Genomic DNA, 19,564 nt, shown 5'->3' with positions numbered 1-19,564 from the left:
TTTTGAAATCTTTTTTTCCAGCCCAGATGCTAATAGACATAAGTCAATCCTGGACTGTTTAAGTTTCCCCAGAACCGTCTGTCGTCTGGAATAGCCCCTTTCTCCCATATTGCGCACCCTCCACAGATCTACCAGGTTGAAATAGTCAAAAAGCTCATTTAGCGATTTCCTACTTATATCACTTTTGTATGTATTGTTGCTTGATATATCCAACCTACGGTGGCCGAGAACCGCCACCGCTGCAAATAAAAGAAGCGCTACAAAAATAAAAAAAGCTGGTGTGCAAAAATTAAAATCTGGTGCAAAAATAAAAAAGGCGATGCATATAAAAGAAAGTCTGCAAAAAAGAAACGCTACTGCAAATAAAAGAAAGTCTGCAAAAATAAAAACGTCGGTGCAAAAATAAAAACGTCGGTGCAAAAATAAAAACGGTGATGCAAATAAAAAAGCCACAACGGAAGTGGGTTACCGGGGACTGTTTTTGCCGATGCACCTGTGTGAGTAGAAGACGACGCCGACGCACCTGTGTGAAGAGAAGAGGACGACGACGACGAAGAAGAAGAAGCTACAATAGGAAAACGAACTAGAAAGTAAGTGAACATGATAGTGTTTAATGTCGCTACGTGTACTTTTTAATGTGTTATTTGGTTAGGCCAGGTAACCCCAAGTTTGAAGTTGAACTGGAGAATGCCGGTGTATTGTTAGCTTCGGCTAACACGGGGAGACCACTAACGAGTCCGGCCAGATGTCAGTTTGACATCATAGCTGGAGTTTGAGTTATTGGATGACATCATTTTGTTAGCGTGATGACATCACGAGTCCGGCCAGATGTCAGTTTGACATCATAGCTGGAGTTTGAGTTATTGGATGACATCGTTTTGTTAGCGTGATGCCATCACACTCATTTAAGTAGCTTCAGATTCAAACAGCTTCAGCAGCATTGGAGACACACTTTCTGGACCGACATCTGACTGTGACTCTGTGAGTGAGCTCGTCTTGTGGTGACCATCTACAGTGAAGACAGGTTATTACTGTCGTTGTTGTTGTTGTTTGTATCATTAATAATCATGCTAACAATAATCTAAGGCGTGGGTAACAAAAGTTATGTGGATGAATGAAGTTTAAGCTGTGTGGGGTGGCCAGGGACCTTTGAGAAAGTACCATGACCATAATGTCATATTGAATCCTAAACTTGACTGTTTTTGCTTTGTCATTTACCAGATCATGTTTTGTCCATTCTGTGGGGTGAACCTTCCATCCGTCCTAATATATTGTGGCTCATGCTGTAGAAATGTCAGGTTCCTAAGGAGTCTTCAAGATGAAGGTAAATTTCTTTCTGACAGTTAATGAGGTTCTTAAACATGATGGATTGCAATGTTTTTTCAGAGAATATACTGTCTGTTAGTCATGAATATACCACTTCTTATGGTGAAATCCATAACGGAGGCATGTGGAATACAATGAATTTGAAGACATGAAAAATTAAGAAAGTGTCTTAGTCTAGTAGGCTACTGATCCCTGTAAAAAATCCTATGCAACAATTTTGAATGTTTTGCACTGTGCTACTTTTATATAAAGACATTTTCAATTAATTAATTTTAACAAGTACATTGAATAGCTTGATTCCTCAATAACTCTAATCACTAACTACCATGTCACCCACACATGATAATCTAAACAATCTCATTTATTCACCTCTGTAAAAATTGAAAATGTTTATTATGCAGTTCATCATTTGGCCTCTAATATAGTGTTCTCCGTCCTACCCCTCAGGTCCTGAAGCTAGTACTCCAGTGGATGAACTTATCCAAAAATATTTCACAGAGGGCCATAGTTATGAAATAATAGTGGACTTACTGAAAACCAAACACAACATATCAGTCAGTTTTCGCAATCTACAAAGAAGACTAAAACATGCAAGCCTGACCAGAAGGATCAACTACACTCCAATTGCTACTGTGCAGGCAGCTATTTCCGAGGAGCTAAAGGGATCAGGCCAGCTTTTAGGGTATAGAGCGATGTGGCAGATTCTGAAACAGAAACACTCTCTTGTCGTCAGACGAGACGATGTGATGCGCCTAATGGCAGAGCTGGATCCATGTGGAACAGAGAATCGCTGCAGACGTAGATTTGTTCGAAGGGCATATCATTCAATGGGACCAAACGAAGCCTGGCACGTTGATGGGTATAATAAATTAAAACCTTTTGGAATTGGCATGAGTGGCTGCATTGATGGCTTCTCCAGAAAAATTATGTGGCTGAATTGTGGAAAGACGAACAACGACCCTTCAGTAATTGCTCAAAACTACATCAACTGTGTAGTTGAGCATGGAGTTTTTCCAAAGCGGCTCCGCACAGATTGCGGCACTGAAAATGGAATAATGGCCGCCATTCAATGTACCATGAGATCAGAGCATGCAGACGAGTTTGCAGGAGCTTAAAGCCACATGTATGGCACTTCAACATCCAACCAGCGGATTGAAAGCTGGTTCCGGAAACAAAGGTTTCTGTCACTTTTAATTCATTTATGTTTTACTTGACCCTGGATTATTGTATTTGCTGTATGCATTTATATTATTTCTGTTTAATGTATATTGCTGTGCTTTTTAAAGGAAAGGGTATATTGTAGTGAAATCTCCAAAAGGCATGAGTCAGTAGTAAGTGGACTTGTACATTAATCTAAACCTCTTGAAGAACGATGACCTGGATGAATTTGTGTTTTCTATCTAGGAGCCAATTTTGGATGGATCTGTTCAGTGACTTGAGGGAGAGGCATCTCTTCAATGGCAGCCCTGCAAACACAAAGTTCACCTCCTGGAGTCACCTTATTTATTATTAATTACGTAAAAACTGAAATAATGTGGTGCTCTAAAATGTGTGTACTTGAATGCATTTGAAAATATTTTGTAACATTTTGATTATAAAATTTAAGATTCACAATAAAGTTTTCCCTCATGTGCAATGCTTTCTCTAATATTTGATACTTAGTTTAACCTAAGATCATTGCTTGTCTTTGGGTCTCTGCATCCTTGTCCTGTAAGAAACTCTGGAGATAATTGTAATGACCATGAAAGTGAAACTTAATTGATGTGTTGCTCAGTGTGAACACTTTCCTGTACTTGCTCCTAGTAATTGTGGTTTCCCAGCATCTGCCCAAACCCTGAACCACATCACCAGCATCATGCCAGTGCCAGCAACTCCTGCTGGGGATGAGCATGAAACTCTTTTTGGAGAACTGCAACGACAGAGTGGTGTAAGAGCTCCTTTGCAGTGGGAATCAGCTGTAGAGAACTACATCACCCTGAAAAACATGGCTGGTCTGTAAAAATTTTAGGGACATATTTGTGTTGTGACAACACCAAAACAAACTTCTTTTTATGTGTCGTATTTGCTGCTGCTGTATATTGCTGCTGTCATTTTCCTCTCTCCCCTGTCATTTGGCAGAGGCTTTTGTCCAAAGCAACGTACAAATGTCTGTAATAAAGTTGTCTATGCCTGAAAAAATCTTAAAAAAAAAAAAAGAACAGTCTGTAGTTTTTTTATTTATTTTTTATTTAAAGAAAAAAGCTGAAGCTGCAAGCACATTCCTGATATCAAATACAATAAAAATGTGCGGTGTTGACAACAGTCTATTTGCAATACAAAAAAATAAAAATAAAATGTTTAATATAATGTACACAAACATGGATCTCTAGGTCAGAGTGTGACACATTCTTTTAAGTAGTTTAAGCCTTGATTGTGTGACAATATTTTCAGACAAGGCTAAGTGTGAACGATAGACTATGTTTCGGAGCTACAATTACCAGAGCTGCTGAATCAGTGCTTGACTCTCCATCTGCAGGTTCCCATATCTGGAAGTAAAAAACAATATATCAGTGAGCACTTCAAATTTGATTGACAGAACTAGAGCTGAACAAATTTGAACATAAATATTGAAGTTTGTAAAATATGTGTAGGCCAGGACACTGCAACATTTACTGTAATTTAAAATGCTATTTTGGCACGTTTCATCAGAAACATGGCTTCTATGTAAAATCTATAAACATTTTCAGACAGAACTTACAATATAATCAATGTAAGACACAACAAATGTGGCACTCACCAATGTATCAGCTGCACTGAATTCTGCAGAGCTTGGACTCATGATGATCACCTCTGAATCCGACTAAGTAGTTTCGGAGGCTGCTGGTGTCCACAAAAAAGACAATACATTATGATCTGCAAAAAACAAACAAAAAAACAAGTATCATTAGGTTGCTTTGGACTTAAATTGCATGAACATTTTAGCCGTCAGTTCAATACCTCAATCTGACATTATGGTCATGGTATTTTCACAAAAGTCCCTGGCCACCTCACACAGCTTAAACTTCACATTCATCCAAATAACTATTGTTACCCACGCCTTAGATTATTGTTAGCATGACTATTAATGATACAAGCAACAACAACAACGATAGTAATAAGCTGTAGCCGTCAGTTGCTTCCACTCTCGTTAGTGGTCTCCCCGTGTTAGCCGAAGCTAACAATACACCGGCATTCTCCAGTTCAACTTCAAACCTGGGGTTACCTGGCCTAACCAAATAACACATTAAAAAGTACACGTAGCGACATTAAACACTATCATGTTCACTTACTTTCTAGTTCGTTTTCCTATTCGTAGTTTCTTCTCGTCGTCGTCGTCGCCGTCTTCTTCTCCTCACACAGGTGCGTCGGCGTCGGCGTCGTCTTCTACTCACACAGGTGCATCGGCAAAAACAGTCCCTTGTAACCCACTTCCGTTGTGGCTTTTTTATTTGCATCACCGTTTTTATTTTTGCACCGACTTTTTTATTTTTGCAGACTTTCTTTTATTTGCAGTAGCGTTTCTTTTTTGCAGACTTTCTTTTATTTGCATCGCCTTTTTTATTTTTGCACCAGCTTTTTAATTTTTGCACACCAGCTTTTTTATTTTTGCAGCGCTTCTTTTATTTGCAGCGGTGGCGGTTCTCGGCCACCGTACCAACCTCGTAAGTGCACAGTTAAAATCCCCCACTACACAAATGTTCCCTCCCAAATGCGGTTTTAGTTGATCAAAGAAAATTCCACGCTTGTTGTCCTCATTCGGTGCATAAATATTCAAAAGTTTGTAAAGCACATTCCTGTAAATAAATTCAATACCGATCACCCTTCCCTCATCATCCTTCACTATTTCCTTAACATTTTGGATCTTATCTCCTTTAGCAAAAATAGCGACTCCGGCTCGTCCATTTACACCGTTGTTTGCCCACACTTTTCCAGCCCATGTATCCCTCAGATAGCTTCTCCACTCCCTTGTCCACTTAGTCTCTTGTACACAGAGGATGTCAAAAGTATCCACCCTTAAAACATCTCTCATCTTGTTAATACATCTTAAGCCGTTTGTGTTTTGCGATAGTATTTTTAACATTGTAAATACATAGAGATAAATCAGGCCCATCATCTTTATGCTACAGTTCACGTCTTACTTTTTCCTCTTTTTGATCCCCTTGTCTTCAGCATCCATTGCAGTCTTCTCTTCCCCAGCTCCTGGCTGTTTCCGAGGTCCATATCAGACTCCGAGTTCCCCGACTCTTGAGACCCCGTCAAGCATATCTCTGAGTCTGATTCTGGGGGCCGCTGAAGTTGAACAATTTTCACCTTCCTCTCCTTTCTCTCCGATGTATCCACACTCTGCCCCTCTGCTGCGTCTACATGTCCCGGCACCTCAGCTGTCGATCCTCTCACCTCCATTCCTTGCTCTCCGTCCGACTCCAGTATGTCTCTTCCTTTCTCCGCTTCCCCCTCCGCACGATCCTTCTCGGTCTCCTCCCTCTCAGAGATATTCTCTCTCGATTCTTCCTGCTCCTCACGTTGCTTTCCTCCCGTCCCTGGAGCATGATCAACGTCCTCACAAACACATCTGCTGCTCTCCTTTTTGCAGCTCTGGCATTTGTTCCCTCTGCCCATGCACTCCCTTGCATAGTGCCCCTGCTCTCCACATTTTCTACAAAGGAAATCTGGACAGTCCCTCAGGATATGACCAGTCTGTATGCACTGTCTGCACACTTTCACCTGTTTGTCGTGCAAAACTCTGAAGAACTCTGCTCCAAAAGCCGTCTCAAACTTGGTCGAATATGGAAGTGATTGGACCGTCTCCGTGAATTTAACTTTCACGTATCTTGTTCCGTCAGCAATTCTAGTTCCCGGCCACATTCTCCTGATGATCGGGGATACTGCACTCACTCCCCAGCTGTTCAGCTTGCCCAGAATGACGCTGTCCGTGATATACGCCGGCAGCCCCAGAAACGAGACCACCAGCTCATCATTACATAACTCCTTGGACATGATCGCGGTCTGTCCAATTTTTATGCCGTCCAATAGTCTTTCTTTCCCCTTCGGGTGATTCATTGTGATCTCATATTTATTTCTGCCCGTGTACCGGCAGGCGATGATTTTCCCACAAGTGTCTTGTATTGCCTGGATCAGCTCCATTGCGGTCACTTTATCTTCTCCAATCAGCTCCAGGGCGAGCGTTAAATTTTGCTGAAACTCTTCAGCTTTATCCTTAATAATCCGTATCTCTTCCTCTCTGATGATTTCTCTCTCCTGCCCTCTTCCTCCTTCCGCATTTTCGGCTACGTCAGGAGCTGTCACCGCACGTGTGTCCTCCATTTCTCCCGTCATATTCTGACCGTCCACGGTCCTGTACGCCCGATCGTCTTTCACCATCGGCTCGTTTGCCTCGGCCGTCCGGTCCGGGCCCGGTGCAGCGACTCTGGCTCCCTTTCCTCTGGTTCTCACCATACTTGGAGCACAGTTTAAACTATTTTCCATCCGGAAAACATAAGCCAAACAAACAAATAAATAACTTAAAGTGTCCCCCAGACAGTCAAAACTGCTGGGGGTGGCTCCAAAAACCGAGCTATCAAAGAAACGAAAAATCTGGGCTTAAAGAAACGCCACAGTTCAAACTCAAAATCAAAATTGCCGCACAGGATCAGTCAAAATACACGCACGCCTGGAGCTAACACACACCTCCTCTTACTTCCGTGTTCAGAGTGGTATGGCCGTAAACGAGGAGTGCAGCCACACACAGGCTCTTTATAGGTGAGACAGACCCGGGTCAAGTCACTGTGCACACAAAGATACCAAACTACGTTTTTGGAAAATAATTTATGATCCAAATCAACATTTAAAGCTTTGGTGATGGAGGGTTAGGTCAGGAGAAATGAATTTCTCCTCTTTTCCTCTCCTTTTCTCTCTTTTTTTTCTTATCTTGTCTTCTACCCCAGTGTCATTTAGTAAATATTATTGTCGCATTTTACACTTCACTCAATGCTGCACAGCTGTAGAACTTTCTTCATCTTTGTTCATATAATTGTGATGTTGAATAATGAGCCAATTGAAAGAGGTTCTCAGTTATATTCCTTTTTAAAGCTCTTTAAATGTTATTGTACTTTTGTACAGCTGTGCAGCATTGAGTGAAGTGTAAAAAGCTGCAATAATATTTCGTGAAATGACAGTGAAGGAGAAACAGCGCCCCCCGCTGCTTAGAGGGCAAAAATGCTTACGGCACCGGGTATTCCCAGGCGGTCTCCCATCCAAGTACTAACCCAGCCCGACCCTGCTTAGCTTCCGAGATCGGACGAGATCGGGCGTGTTCAGAGTGGTATGGCCGTAAACGAGGAGTGCAGCCACACACAGGCTCTTTATAGGTGAGACAGACCCGGGTCAAGTCATTGTGTACACACAACTACGTTAAAGTTCATGAATATCACAATTAACATGATGCCTTCATTAGAAACACACATTTCTGGTTAGTCAAGTCTTACCTCATGAAACTGATAATCCACACATAGAACATAAAAAGTGACCACTAACAACTCCTACGCTCACGATGGTCATCATCATCATCTTCATCATCTTCATCATCATCTTCATCATCACACAGTGGCTCGTCTCATTCACTTCTCATGTGCATTTATTCTTCATATATTATGACCATGTACAATACTGGTTTTCTGATTGTGTGCTTTCATATATCTTTCCTAATGTAACTTCAATGTTTTTTGAAATGTTTATGGGTTCAAAGCCAGCTGGAACCATCTTTGGCTTTTCCTCACTTCCACACACACACACACACACACACGGTCTCTCTCTCTCTCTCTCTCTCTCTCTCTCTCTCTCTCTGTGTGTGGGGAGGGGGCGTATACAGAATACCAGGACAGAGGGAGTGTTAATTTGCAAATTGTAGAAGTTTCTCAGTTATATTCCTTTTTAAAGCTCTTTAAATGTTATTGTACTTTTGTACAGCTGTGCAGCATTGAGTGAAGTGTAAAAAGCTGCAATAATATTTCCTGAAATGACAGTGAAGGAGAAACAGCGCCCCCCGCTGCTTAGAGGGCGAAAATGCTTACGGCACCGGGTATTCCCAGGCGGTCTCCCATCCAAGTACTAACCCGGCCCGACCCTGCTTAGCTTCCGAGATCGGACGAGATCGGGCGTGTTCAGAGTGGTATGGCCGTAAACGAGGAGTGCAGCCACACACAGGCTCTTTATAGGTGAGACAGACCCGGGTCAAGTCACTGTGCACACAAAGATACCAAACTACGTTTTTGGAAAATAATTTATGATCCAAATCAACATTTAAAGCTTTGGTGATGGAGGGTTAGGTCAGGAGAAATGAATTTCTCCTCTTTTCCTCTCCTTTTCTCTCTATTTTTTCTTATCTTGTCTTCTACCCCAGTGTCATTTAGTAAATATTATTGTCGCATTTTACACTTCACTCAATGCTGCACAGCTGTAGAACTTTCTTCATCTTTGTTCATATAATTGTGATGTTGAATAATTAGCCAATTGAAAGAGGTTCTCAGTTATATTCCTTTTTAAAGCTCTTTAAATGTTATTGTACTTTTGTACAGCTGTGCAGCATTGAGTGAAGTGTAAAAAGCTGCAATAATATTTCCTGAAATGACAGTGAAGGAGAAACAGCGCCCCCCGCTGCTTAGAGGGCGAAAATGCTTACGGCACCGGGTATTCCCAGGCGGTCTCCCATCCAAGTACTAACCCGGCCCGACCCTGCTTAGCTTCCGAGATCGGACGAGATCGGGCGTGTTCAGAGTGGTATGGCCGTAAACGAGGAGTGCAGCCACACACAGGCTCTTCATAGGTGAGACAGACCCGGGTCAAGTCATTGTGTACACACAACTACGTTAAAGTTCATGAATATCACAATTAACATGATGCCTTCATTAGAAACACACATTTCTGGTTAGTCAAGTCTTACCTCATGAAACTGATAATCCACACATAGAACATAAAAAGTGACCACTAACAACTCCTACGCTCACGATGGTCATCATCATCATCTTCATCATCTTCATCATCATCTTCATCATCACACAGTGGCTCGTCTCATTCACTTCTCATGTGCATTTATTCTTCATATATTATGACCATGTACAATACTGGTTTTCTGATTGTGTGCTTTCATATATCTTTCCTAATGTAACTTCAATGTTTTTTGAAATGTTTATGGGTTCAAAGCCAGCTGGAACCATCTTTGGCTTTTCCTCACTTCCACACACACACACACACACACACACGGTCTCTCTCTCTCTCTCTCTCTCTCTCTCTCTCTCTCTCTGTGTGTGGGGAGGGGGCGTATACAGAATACCAGGACAGAGGGAGTGTTAATTTGCAAATTGTAGAAGTTTCTCAGTTATATTCCTTTTTAAAGCTCTTTAAATGTTATTGTACTTTTGTACAGCTGTGCAGCATTGAGTGAAGTGTAAAAAGCTGCAATAATATTTCCTGAAATGACAGTGAAGGAGAAACAGCGCCCCCCGCTGCTTAGAGGGCGAAAATGCTTACGGCACCGGGTATTCCCAGGCGGTCTCCCATCCAAGTACTAACCCAGCCCTACCCTGCTTAGCTTCCGAGATCGGAAGAGATCGGGCGTGTTCAGAGTGGTATGGCCGTAAACGAGGAGTGCAGCCACACACAGGCTCTTTATAGGTGAGACAGACCCAGGTCAAGTCACTGTGCACACAAAGATACCAAACTACGTTTTTGGAAAATAATTTATGATCCAAATCAACATTTAAAGCTTTGGTGATGGAGGGTTAGGTCAGGAGAAATGAATTTCTCCTCTTTTCCTCTCCTTTTCTCTCTTTTTTTTCTTATCTTGTCTTCTACCCCAGTGTCATTTAGTAAATATTATTGTCGCATTTTACACTTCACTCAATGCTGCACAGCTGTAGAACTTTCTTCATCTTTGTTCATATAATTGTGATGTTGAATAATTAGCCAATTGAAAGAGGTTCTCAGTTATATTCCTTTTTAAAGCTCTTTAAATGTTATTGTACTTTTGTACAGCTGTGCAGCATTGAGTGAAGTGTAAAAAGCTGCAATAATATTTCCTGAAATGACAGTGAAGGAGAAACAGCGCCCCCCGCTGCTTAGAGGGCGAAAATGCTTACGGCACCGGGTATTCCCAGGCGGTCTCCCATCCAAGTACTAACCCGGCCCGACCCTGCTTAGCTTCCGAGATCGGACGAGATCGGGCGTGTTCAGAGTGGTATGGCCGTAAACGAGGAGTGCAGCCACACACAGGCTCTTTATAGGTGAGACAGACCCGGGTCAAGTCACTGTGCACACAAAGATACCAAACTACGTTTTTGGAAAATAATTTATGATCCAAATCAACATTTAAAGCTTTGGTGATGGAGGGTTAGGTCAGGAGAAATGAATTTCTCCTCTTTTCCTCTCCTTTTCTCTCTTTTTTTTCTTATCTTGTCTTCTACCCCAGTGTCATTTAGTAAATATTATTGTCGCATTTTACACTTCACTCAATGCTGCACAGCTGTAGAACTTTCTTCATCTTTGTTCATATAATTGTGATGTTGAATAATTAGCCAATTGAAAGAGGTTCTCAGTTATATTCCTTTTTAAAGCTCTTTAAATGTTATTGTACTTTTGTACAGCTGTGCAGCATTGAGTGAAGTGTAAAAAGCTGCAATAATATTTCCTGAAATGACAGTGAAGGAGAAACAGCGCCCCCCGCTGCTTAGAGGGCGAAAATGCTTACGGCACCGGGTATTCCCAGGCGGTCTCCCATCCAAGTACTAACCCGGCCCGACCCTGCTTAGCTTCCGAGATCGGACGAGATCGGGCGTGTTCAGAGTGGTATGGCCGTAAACGAGGAGTGCAGCCACACACAGGCTCTTCATAGGTGAGACAGACCCGGGTCAAGTCATTGTGTACACACAACTACGTTAAAGTTCATGAATATCACAATTAACATGATGCCTTCATTAGAAACACACATTTCTGGTTAGTCAAGTCTTACCTCATGAAACTGATAATCCACACATAGAACATAAAAAGTGACCACTAACAACTCCTACGCTCACGATGGTCATCATCATCATCTTCATCATCTTCATCATCATCTTCATCATCACACAGTGGCTCGTCTCATTCACTTCTCATGTGCATTTATTCTTCATATATTATGACCATGTACAATACTGGTTTTCTGATTGTGTGCTTTCATATATCTTTCCTAATGTAACTTCAATGTTTTTTGAAATGTTTATGGGTTCAAAGCCAGCTGGAACCATCTTTGGCTTTTCCTCACTTCCACACACACACACACACACACACACGGTCTCTCTCTCTCTCTCTCTCTCTCTCTCTCTGTGTGTGGGGAGGGGGCGTATACAGAATACCAGGACAGAGGGAGTGTTAATTTGCAAATTGTAGAAGTTTCTGAGTTATATTCCTTTTTAAAGCTCTTTAAATGTTATTGTACTTTTGTACAGCTGTGCAGCATTGAGTGAAGTGTAAAAAGCTGCAATAATATTTCCTGAAATGACAGTGAAGGAGAAACAGCGCCCCCCGCTGCTTAGAGGGCGAAAATGCTTACGGCACCGGGTATTCCCAGGCGGTCTCCCATCCAAGTACTAACCCGGCCCGACCCTGCTTAGCTTCCGAGATCGGACGAGATCGGGCATGTTCAGAGTGGTATGGCCGTAAACGAGGAGTGCAGCCACACACAGGCTCTTTATAGGTGAGACAGACCCGGGTCAAGTCACTGTGCACACAAAGATACCAAACTACGTTTTTGGAAAATAATTTATGATCCAAATCAACATTTAAAGCTTTGGTGATGGAGGGTTAGGTCAGGAGAAATGAATTTCTCCTCTTTTCCTCTCCTTTTCTCTCTTTTTTTTCTTATCTTGTCTTCTACCCCAGTGTCATTTAGTAAATATTATTGTCGCATTTTACACTTCACTCAATGCTGCACAGCTGTAGAACTTTCTTCATCTTTGTTCATATAATTGTGATGTTGAATAATTAGCCAATTGAAAGAGGTTCTCAGTTATATTCCTTTTTAAAGCTCTTTAAATGTTATTGTACTTTTGTACAGCTGTGCAGCATTGAGTGAAGTGTAAAAAGCTGCAATAATATTTCCTGAAATGACAGTGAAGGAGAAACAGCGCCCCCCGCTGCTTAGAGGGCGAAAATGCTTAGGGCACCGGGTATTCCCAGGCGGTCTCCCATCCAAGTACTAACCCGGCCCGACCCTGCTTAGCTTCCGAGATCGGACGAGATCGGGCGTGTTCAGAGTGGTATGGCCGTAAACGAGGAGTGCAGCCACACACAGGCTCTTCATAGGTGAGACAGACCCGGGTCAAGTCATTGTGTACACACAACTACGTTAAAGTTCATGAATATCACAATTAACATGATGCCTTCATTAGAAACACACATTTCTGGTTAGTCAAGTCTTACCTCATGAAACTGATAATCCACACATAGAACATAAAAAGTGACCACTAACAACTCCTACGCTCACGATGGTCATCATCATCATCTTCATCATCTTCATCATCATCTTCATCATCACACAGTGGCTCGTCTCATTCACTTCTCATGTGCATTTATTCTTCATATATTATGACCATGTACAATACTGGTTTTCTGATTGTGTGCTTTCATATATCTTTCCTAATGTAACTTCAATGTTTTTTGAAATGTTTATGGGTTCAAAGCCAGCTGGAACCATCTTTGGCTTTTCCTCACTTCCACACACACACACACACACACACACGGTCTCTCTCTCTCTCTCTCTCTCTCTCTCTCTCTGTGTGTGGGGAGGGGGCGTATACAGAATACCAGGACAGAGGGAGTGTTAATTTGCAAATTGTAGAAGTTTCTGAGTTATATTCCTTTTTAAAGCTCTTTAAATGTTATTGTACTTTTGTACAGCTGTGCAGCATTGAGTGAAGTGTAAAAAGCTGCAATAATATTTCCTGAAATGACAGTGAAGGAGAAACAGCGCCCCCCGCTGCTTAGAGGGCGAAAATGCTTACGGCAACGGGTATTCCCAGGCGGTCTCCCATCCAAGTACTAACCCGGCCCGACCCTGCTTAGCTTCCGAGATCGGACGAGATCGGGCGTGTTCAGAGTGGTATGGCCGTAAACGAGGAGTGCAGCCACACACAGGCTCTTTATAGGTGAGACAGACCCGGGTCAAGTCACTGTGCACACAAAGATACCAAACTACGTTTTTGGAAAATAATTTATGATCCAAATCAACATTTAAAGCTTTGGTGATGGAGGGTTAGGTCAGGAGAAATGAATTTCTCCTCTTTTCCTCTCCTTTTCTCTCTTTTTTTTCTTATCTTGTCTTCTACCCCAGTGTCATTTAGTAAATATTATTGTCGCATTTTACACTTCACTCAATGCTGCACAGCTGTAGAACTTTCTTCATCTTTGTTCATATAATTGTGATGTTGAATAATTAGCCAATTGAAAGATGTTCTCAGTTATATTCCTTTTTAAAGCTCTTTAAATGTTATTGTACTTTTGTACAGCTGTGCAGCATTGAGTGAAGTGTAAAAAGCTGCAATAATATTTCCTGAAATGACAGTGAAGGAGAAACAGCGCCCCCCGCTGCTTAGAGGGCGAAAATGCTTACGGCACCGGGTATTCCCAGGCGGTCTCCCATCCAAGTACTAACCCGGCCCGACCCTGCTTAGCTTCCGAGATCGGACGAGATCGGGCATGTTCAGAGTGGTATGGCCGTAAACGAGGAGTGCAGCCACACACAGGCTCTTTATAGGTGAGACAGACCCGGGTCAAGTCACTGTGCACACAAAGATACCAAACTACGTTTTTGGAAAATAATTTATGATCCAAATCAACATTTAAAGCTTTGGTGATGGAGGGTTAGGTCAGGAGAAATGAATTTCTCCTCTTTTCCTCTCCTTTTCTCTCTTTTTTTTCTTATCTTGTCTTCTACCCCAGTGTCATTTAGTAAATATTATTGTCGCATTTTACACTTCACTCAATGCTGCACAGCTGTAGAACTTTCTTCATCTTTGTTCATATAATTGTGATGTTGAATAATTAGCCAATTGAAAGAGGTTCTCAGTTATATTCCTTTTTAAAGCTCTTTAAATGTTATTGTACTTTTGTACAGCTGTGCAGCATTGAGTGAAGTGTAAAAAGCTGCAATAATATTTCCTGAAATGACAGTGAAGGAGAAACAGCGCCCCCCGCTGCTTAGAGGGCGAAAATGCTTACGGCACCGGGTATTCCCAGGCGGTCTCCCATCCAAGTACTAACCCGGCCCGACCCTGCTTAGCTTCCGAGATCGGACGAGATCGGGCGTGTTCAGAGTGGTATGGCCGTAAACGAGGAGTGCAGCCACACACAGGCTCTTCATAGGTGAGACAGACCCGGGTCAAGTCATTGTGTACACACAACTACGTTAAAGTTCATGAATATCACAATTAACATGATGCCTTCATTAGAAACACACATTTCTGGTTAGTCAAGTCTTACCTCATGAAACTGATAATCCACACATAGAACATAAAAAGTGACCACTAACAACTCCTACGCTCACGATGGTCATCATCATCATCTTCATCATCTTCATCATCATCTTCATCATCACACAGTGGCTCGTCTCATTCACTTCTCATGTGCATTTATTCTTCATATATTATGACCATGTACAATACTGGTTTTCTGATTGTGTGCTTTCATATATCTTTCCTAATGTAACTTCAATGTTTTTTGAAATGTTTATGGGTTCAAAGCCAGCTGGAACCATCTTTGGCTTTTCCTCACTTCCACACACACACACACACACACACACGGTCTCTCTCTCTCTCTCTCTCTCTCTCTCTCTCTGTGTGTGGGGAGGGGGCGTATACAGAATACCAGGACAGAGGGAGTGTTAATTTGCAAATTGTAGAAGTTTCTGAGTTATATTCCTTTTTAAAGCTCTTTAAATGTTATTGTACTTTTGTACAGCTGTGCAGCATTGAGTGAAGTGTAAAAAGCTGCAATAATATTTCCTGAAATGACAGTGAAGGAGAAACAGCGCCCCCCGCTGCTTAGAGGGCGAAAATGCTTACGGCACCGGGTATTCCCAGGCGGTCTCCCATCCAAGTACTAACCCGGCCCGACCCTGCTTAGCTTCCGAGATCGGACGAGATCGGGCGTGTTCAGAGTGGTATGGCCGTAAACGAGGAGTGCAGCCACACACAGGCTCTTTATAGGTGAGACAGACCCGGGTCAAGTCACTGTGCACACAAAGATACCAAACTACGTTTTTGGAAAATAATTTATGATCCAAATCAACATTTAAAGCTTTGGTGATGGAGGGTTAGGTCAGGAGAAATGAATTTCTCCTCTTTTCCTCTCCTTTTCTCTCTTTTTTTTCTTATCTTGTCTTCTACCCCAGTGTCATTTAGTAAATATTATTGTCGCATTTTACACTTCACTCAATGCTGCACAGCTGTAGAACTTTCTTCATCTTTGTTCATATAATTGTGATGTTGAATAATTAGCCAATTGAAAGATGTTCTCAGTTATATTCCTTTTTAAAGCTCTTTAAATGTTATTGTACTTTTGTACAGCTGTGCAGCATTGAGTGAAGTGTAAAAAGCTGCAATAATATTTCCTGAAATGACAGTGAAGGAGAAACAGCGCCCCCCGCTGCTTAGAGGGCAAAAATGCTTACGGCACCGGGTATTCCCAGGCGGTCTCCCATCCAAGTACTAACCCGGCCCGACCCTGCTTAGCTTCCGAGATCGGACGAGATCGGGCGTGTTCAGAGTGGTATGGCCGTAAACGAGGAGTGCAGCCACACACAGGCTCTTTATAGGTGAGACAGACCCGGGTCAAGTCATTGTGTACACACAACTACGTTAAAGTTCATGAATATCACAATTAACATGATGCCTTCATTAGAAACACACATTTCTGGTTAGTCAAGTCTTACCTCATGAAACTGATAATCCACACATAGAACATAAAAAGTGACCACTAACAACTCCTACGCTCACGATGGTCATCATCATCATCTTCATCATCTTCATCATCATCTTCATCATCACACAGTGGCTCGTCTCATTCACTTCTCATGTGCATTTATTCTTCATATATTATGACCATGTACAATACTGGTTTTCTGATTGTGTGCTTTCATATATCTTTCCTAATGTAACTTCAATGTTTTTTCAAATGTTTATGGGTTCAAAGCCAGCTGGAACCATCTTTGGCTTTTCCTCACTTCCACACACACACACACACACACACGGTCTCTCTCTCTCTCTCTCTCTCTCTCTCTCTCTGTGTGTGGGGAGGGGGCGTATACAGAATACCAGGACAGAGGGAGTGTTAATTTGCAAATTGTAGAAGTTTCTGAGTTATATTCCTTTTTAAAGCTCTTTAAATGTTATTGTACTTTTGTACAGCTGTGCAGCATTGAGTGAAGTGTAAAAAGCTGCAATAATATTTCCTGAAATGACAGTGAAGGACAAACAGCGCCCCCCGCTGCTTAGAGGGCGAAAATGCTTACGGCACCGGGTTTTCCCAGGCGGTCTCCCATCCAAGTACTAACCCGGCCCGACCCTGCTTAGCTTCCGAGATCGGACGAGATCGGGCGTGTTCAGAGTGGTATGGCCGTAAACGAGGAGTGCAGCCACACACAGGCTCTTTATAGGTGAGACAGACCCGGGTCAAGTCACTGTGCACACAAAGATACCAAACTACGTTTTTGGAAAATAATTTATGATCCAAATCAACATTTAAAGCTTTGGTGATGGAGGGTTAGGTCAGGAGAAATGAATTTCTCCTCTTTTCCTCTCCTTTTCTCTCTTTTTTTTCTTATCTTGTCTTCTACCCCAGTGTCATTTAGTAAATATTATTGTCGCATTTTACACTTCACTCAATGCTGCACAGCTGTAGAACTTTCTTCATCTTTGTTCATATAATTGTGATGTTGAATAATTAGCCAATTGAAAGAGGTTCTCAGTTATATTCCTTTTTAAAGCTCTTTAAATGTTATTGTACTTTTGTACAGCTGTGCAGCATTGAGTGAAGTGTAAAAAGCTGCAATAATATTTCCTGAAATGACAGTGAAGGAGAAACAGCGCCCCCCGCTGCTTAGAGGGCAAGAATGCTTACGGCACCGGGTATTCCCAGGCGGTCTCCCATCCAAGTACTAACCCGGCCCGACCCTGCTTAGCTTCCGAGATCGGACGAGATCGGGCGTGTTCAGAGTGGTATGGCCGTAAACGAGGAGTGCAGCCACACACAGGCTCTTTATAGGTGAGACAGACCCGGGTCAAGTCACTGTGCACACAAAGATACCAAACTACGTTTTTGGAAAATAATTTATGATCCAAATCAACATTTAAAGCTTTGGTGATGGAGGGTTAGGTCAGGAGAAATGAATTTCTCCTCTTTTCCTCTCCTTTTCTCTCTTTTTTTTCTTATCTTGTCTTCTACCCCAGTGTCATTTAGTAAATATTAGTGTCATTTAGTAAATATTTTTGTTGCATTTTACACTTCACTCAATGCTGCACAGCTGTAGAACTTTCTTCATCTTTGTTCATATAATTGTGATGTTGAATAATTAGCCAATTGAAAGAGGTTCTCAGTTATATTCCTTTTTAAAGCTCTTTAAATGTTATTGTACTTTTGTACAGCTGTGCAGCATTGAGTGAAGTGTAAAAAGCTGCAATAATATTTCCTGAAATGACAGTGAAGGAGAAACAGCGCCCCCCGCTGCTTAGAGGGCAAAAATGCTTACGGCACCGGGTATTCCCAGGCGGTCTCCCATCCAAGTACTAACCCGGCCCGACCCTGCTTAGCTTCCGAGATCGGACGAGATCGGGCGTGTTCAGAGTGGTATGGCCGTAAACGAGGAGTGCAGCCACACACAGGCTCTTTATAGGTGAGACAGACCCGGGTCAAGTCATTGTGTACACACAACTACGTTAAAGTTCATGAATATCACAATTAACATGACGCCTTCATTAGAAACACACATTTCTGGTTAGTCAAGTCTTACCTCATGAAACTGATAATCCACACATAGAACATAAAAAGTGACCACTAACAACTCCTACGCTCACGATGGTCATCATCATCATCTTCATCATCTTCATCATCATCTTCATCATCACACAGTGGCTCGTCTCATTCACTTCTCATGTGCATTTATTCTTCATATATTATGACCATGTACAATACTGGTTTTCTGATTGTGTGCTTTCATATATCTTTCCTAATGTAACTTCAATGTTTTTTGAAATGTTTATGGGTTCAAAGCCAGCTGGAACCATCTTTGGCTTTTCCTCACTTCCACACACACACACACACACACACACGGTCTCTCTCTCTCTCTCTCTCTCTCTCTCTCTGTGTGTGGGGAGGGGGCGTATACAGAATACCAGGACAGAGGGAGTGTTAATTTGCAAATTGTAGAAGTTTCTCAGTTATATTCCTTTTTAAAGCTCTTTAAATGTTATTGTACTTTTGTACAGCTGTGCAGCATTGAGTGAAGTGTAAAAAGCTGCAATAATATTTCCTGAAATGACAGTGAAGGAGAAACAGCGCCCCCCGCTGCTTAGAGGGCGAAAATGCTTACGGCACCGGGTATTCCCAGGCGGTCTCCCATCCAAGTACTAACCCGGCCCGACCCTGCTTAGCTTCCGAGATCGGACGAGATCGGGCGTGTTCAGAGTGGTATGGCCGTAAACGAGGAGTGCAGCCACACACAGGCTCTTTATAGGTGAGACAGACCCGGGTCAAGTCACTGTGCACACAAAGATACCAAACTACGTTTTTGGAAAATAATTTATGATCCAAATCAACATTTAAAGCTTTGGTGATGGAGGGTTAGGTCAGGAGAAATGAATTTCTCCTCTTTTCCTCTCCTTTTCTCTCTTTTTTTTCTTATCTTGTCTTCTACCCCAGTGTCATTTAGTAAATATTAGTGTCATTTAGTAAATATTTTTGTTGCATTTTACACGTCACTCAATGCTGCACAGCTGTAGAACTTTCTTCATCTTTGTTCATATAATTGTGATGTTGAATAATTAGCCAATTGAAAGAGGTTCTCAGTTATATTCCTTTTTAAAGCTCTTTAAATGTTATTGTACTTTTGTACAGCTGTGCAGCATTGAGTGAAGTGTAAAAAGCTGCAATAATATTTCCTGAAATGACAGTGAAGGAGAAACAGCGCCCCCCGCTG

At 42.1% G+C, this 19,564-nt stretch overlaps 2 long non-coding RNA genes and 17 other non-coding genes across 19 annotated transcripts; 1 reads left to right on the top strand and 18 right to left on the bottom strand.

Moving 5' to 3' along the window:
- The first annotated feature begins 229 nt into the window (after positions 1–229).
- On the top strand, positions 230–3,415 carry LOC142996644 (uncharacterized). The gene is made up of 4 exons (XR_012961773.1): positions 230–590; positions 1,222–1,324; positions 1,774–2,503; positions 2,731–3,415. It is a non-coding gene; the product is annotated as an uncharacterized LOC142996644 (long non-coding RNA).
- Positions 3,416–3,613: 198 nt separating this feature from the next.
- LOC142996646 (uncharacterized) lies at positions 3,614–4,813 on the bottom strand. Its single transcript, XR_012961774.1, has 3 exons — positions 4,635–4,813; positions 4,103–4,218; positions 3,614–3,851 (listed from the first exon to the last, which is right to left on the bottom strand). It is a non-coding gene; the product is annotated as an uncharacterized LOC142996646 (long non-coding RNA).
- Positions 4,814–7,561: 2,748 nt separating this feature from the next.
- LOC142998659 (5S ribosomal RNA) lies at positions 7,562–7,680 on the bottom strand. Its single transcript, XR_012962959.1, has one exon. It is a non-coding gene; the product is annotated as a 5S ribosomal RNA (ribosomal RNA).
- A 727-nt stretch (positions 7,681–8,407) lies between these two features.
- On the bottom strand, positions 8,408–8,526 carry LOC142997241 (5S ribosomal RNA). The gene has a single exon (XR_012961975.1). It is a non-coding gene; the product is annotated as a 5S ribosomal RNA (ribosomal RNA).
- A 489-nt stretch (positions 8,527–9,015) lies between these two features.
- Positions 9,016–9,134, bottom strand: LOC142997229 (5S ribosomal RNA). Its single transcript, XR_012961963.1, has one exon. It is a non-coding gene; the product is annotated as a 5S ribosomal RNA (ribosomal RNA).
- A 729-nt stretch (positions 9,135–9,863) lies between these two features.
- On the bottom strand, positions 9,864–9,982 carry LOC142998716 (5S ribosomal RNA). The gene has a single exon (XR_012963014.1). It is a non-coding gene; the product is annotated as a 5S ribosomal RNA (ribosomal RNA).
- A 489-nt stretch (positions 9,983–10,471) lies between these two features.
- LOC142997218 (5S ribosomal RNA) lies at positions 10,472–10,590 on the bottom strand. The gene has a single exon (XR_012961952.1). It is a non-coding gene; the product is annotated as a 5S ribosomal RNA (ribosomal RNA).
- Positions 10,591–11,079: 489 nt separating this feature from the next.
- Positions 11,080–11,198, bottom strand: LOC142997207 (5S ribosomal RNA). The gene has a single exon (XR_012961941.1). It is a non-coding gene; the product is annotated as a 5S ribosomal RNA (ribosomal RNA).
- Positions 11,199–11,919: 721 nt separating this feature from the next.
- Positions 11,920–12,038, bottom strand: LOC142998649 (5S ribosomal RNA). The gene has a single exon (XR_012962949.1). It is a non-coding gene; the product is annotated as a 5S ribosomal RNA (ribosomal RNA).
- A 489-nt stretch (positions 12,039–12,527) lies between these two features.
- LOC142997092 (5S ribosomal RNA) lies at positions 12,528–12,646 on the bottom strand. The gene has a single exon (XR_012961830.1). It is a non-coding gene; the product is annotated as a 5S ribosomal RNA (ribosomal RNA).
- A 723-nt stretch (positions 12,647–13,369) lies between these two features.
- Positions 13,370–13,488, bottom strand: LOC142997081 (5S ribosomal RNA). Its single transcript, XR_012961820.1, has one exon. It is a non-coding gene; the product is annotated as a 5S ribosomal RNA (ribosomal RNA).
- Positions 13,489–13,977: 489 nt separating this feature from the next.
- LOC142998648 (5S ribosomal RNA) lies at positions 13,978–14,096 on the bottom strand. The gene has a single exon (XR_012962948.1). It is a non-coding gene; the product is annotated as a 5S ribosomal RNA (ribosomal RNA).
- Positions 14,097–14,585: 489 nt separating this feature from the next.
- LOC142997196 (5S ribosomal RNA) lies at positions 14,586–14,704 on the bottom strand. Its single transcript, XR_012961930.1, has one exon. It is a non-coding gene; the product is annotated as a 5S ribosomal RNA (ribosomal RNA).
- Positions 14,705–15,427: 723 nt separating this feature from the next.
- LOC142997184 (5S ribosomal RNA) lies at positions 15,428–15,546 on the bottom strand. Its single transcript, XR_012961919.1, has one exon. It is a non-coding gene; the product is annotated as a 5S ribosomal RNA (ribosomal RNA).
- Positions 15,547–16,035: 489 nt separating this feature from the next.
- Positions 16,036–16,154, bottom strand: LOC142997173 (5S ribosomal RNA). Its single transcript, XR_012961908.1, has one exon. It is a non-coding gene; the product is annotated as a 5S ribosomal RNA (ribosomal RNA).
- A 721-nt stretch (positions 16,155–16,875) lies between these two features.
- On the bottom strand, positions 16,876–16,994 carry LOC142998620 (5S ribosomal RNA). Its single transcript, XR_012962922.1, has one exon. It is a non-coding gene; the product is annotated as a 5S ribosomal RNA (ribosomal RNA).
- Positions 16,995–17,483: 489 nt separating this feature from the next.
- Positions 17,484–17,602, bottom strand: LOC142997162 (5S ribosomal RNA). The gene has a single exon (XR_012961897.1). It is a non-coding gene; the product is annotated as a 5S ribosomal RNA (ribosomal RNA).
- A 509-nt stretch (positions 17,603–18,111) lies between these two features.
- On the bottom strand, positions 18,112–18,230 carry LOC142997151 (5S ribosomal RNA). Its single transcript, XR_012961886.1, has one exon. It is a non-coding gene; the product is annotated as a 5S ribosomal RNA (ribosomal RNA).
- A 721-nt stretch (positions 18,231–18,951) lies between these two features.
- On the bottom strand, positions 18,952–19,070 carry LOC142997140 (5S ribosomal RNA). Its single transcript, XR_012961875.1, has one exon. It is a non-coding gene; the product is annotated as a 5S ribosomal RNA (ribosomal RNA).
- Between the last annotated feature and the right edge of the window lie 494 nt (positions 19,071–19,564).

Source organism: Genypterus blacodes, unplaced genomic scaffold, assembly GCF_046128005.1.
Source record: "Genypterus blacodes isolate CSIRO-AG114 ecotype Tasmania unplaced genomic scaffold, CSIRO-AGI_Gbla_v1 ptg000039l_1, whole genome shotgun sequence".
In the NCBI taxonomy this organism is placed as follows: Eukaryota; Metazoa; Chordata; class Actinopteri; order Ophidiiformes; family Ophidiidae; genus Genypterus; species Genypterus blacodes.
This window is presented reverse-complemented; position numbering and strand designations above follow the sequence as displayed.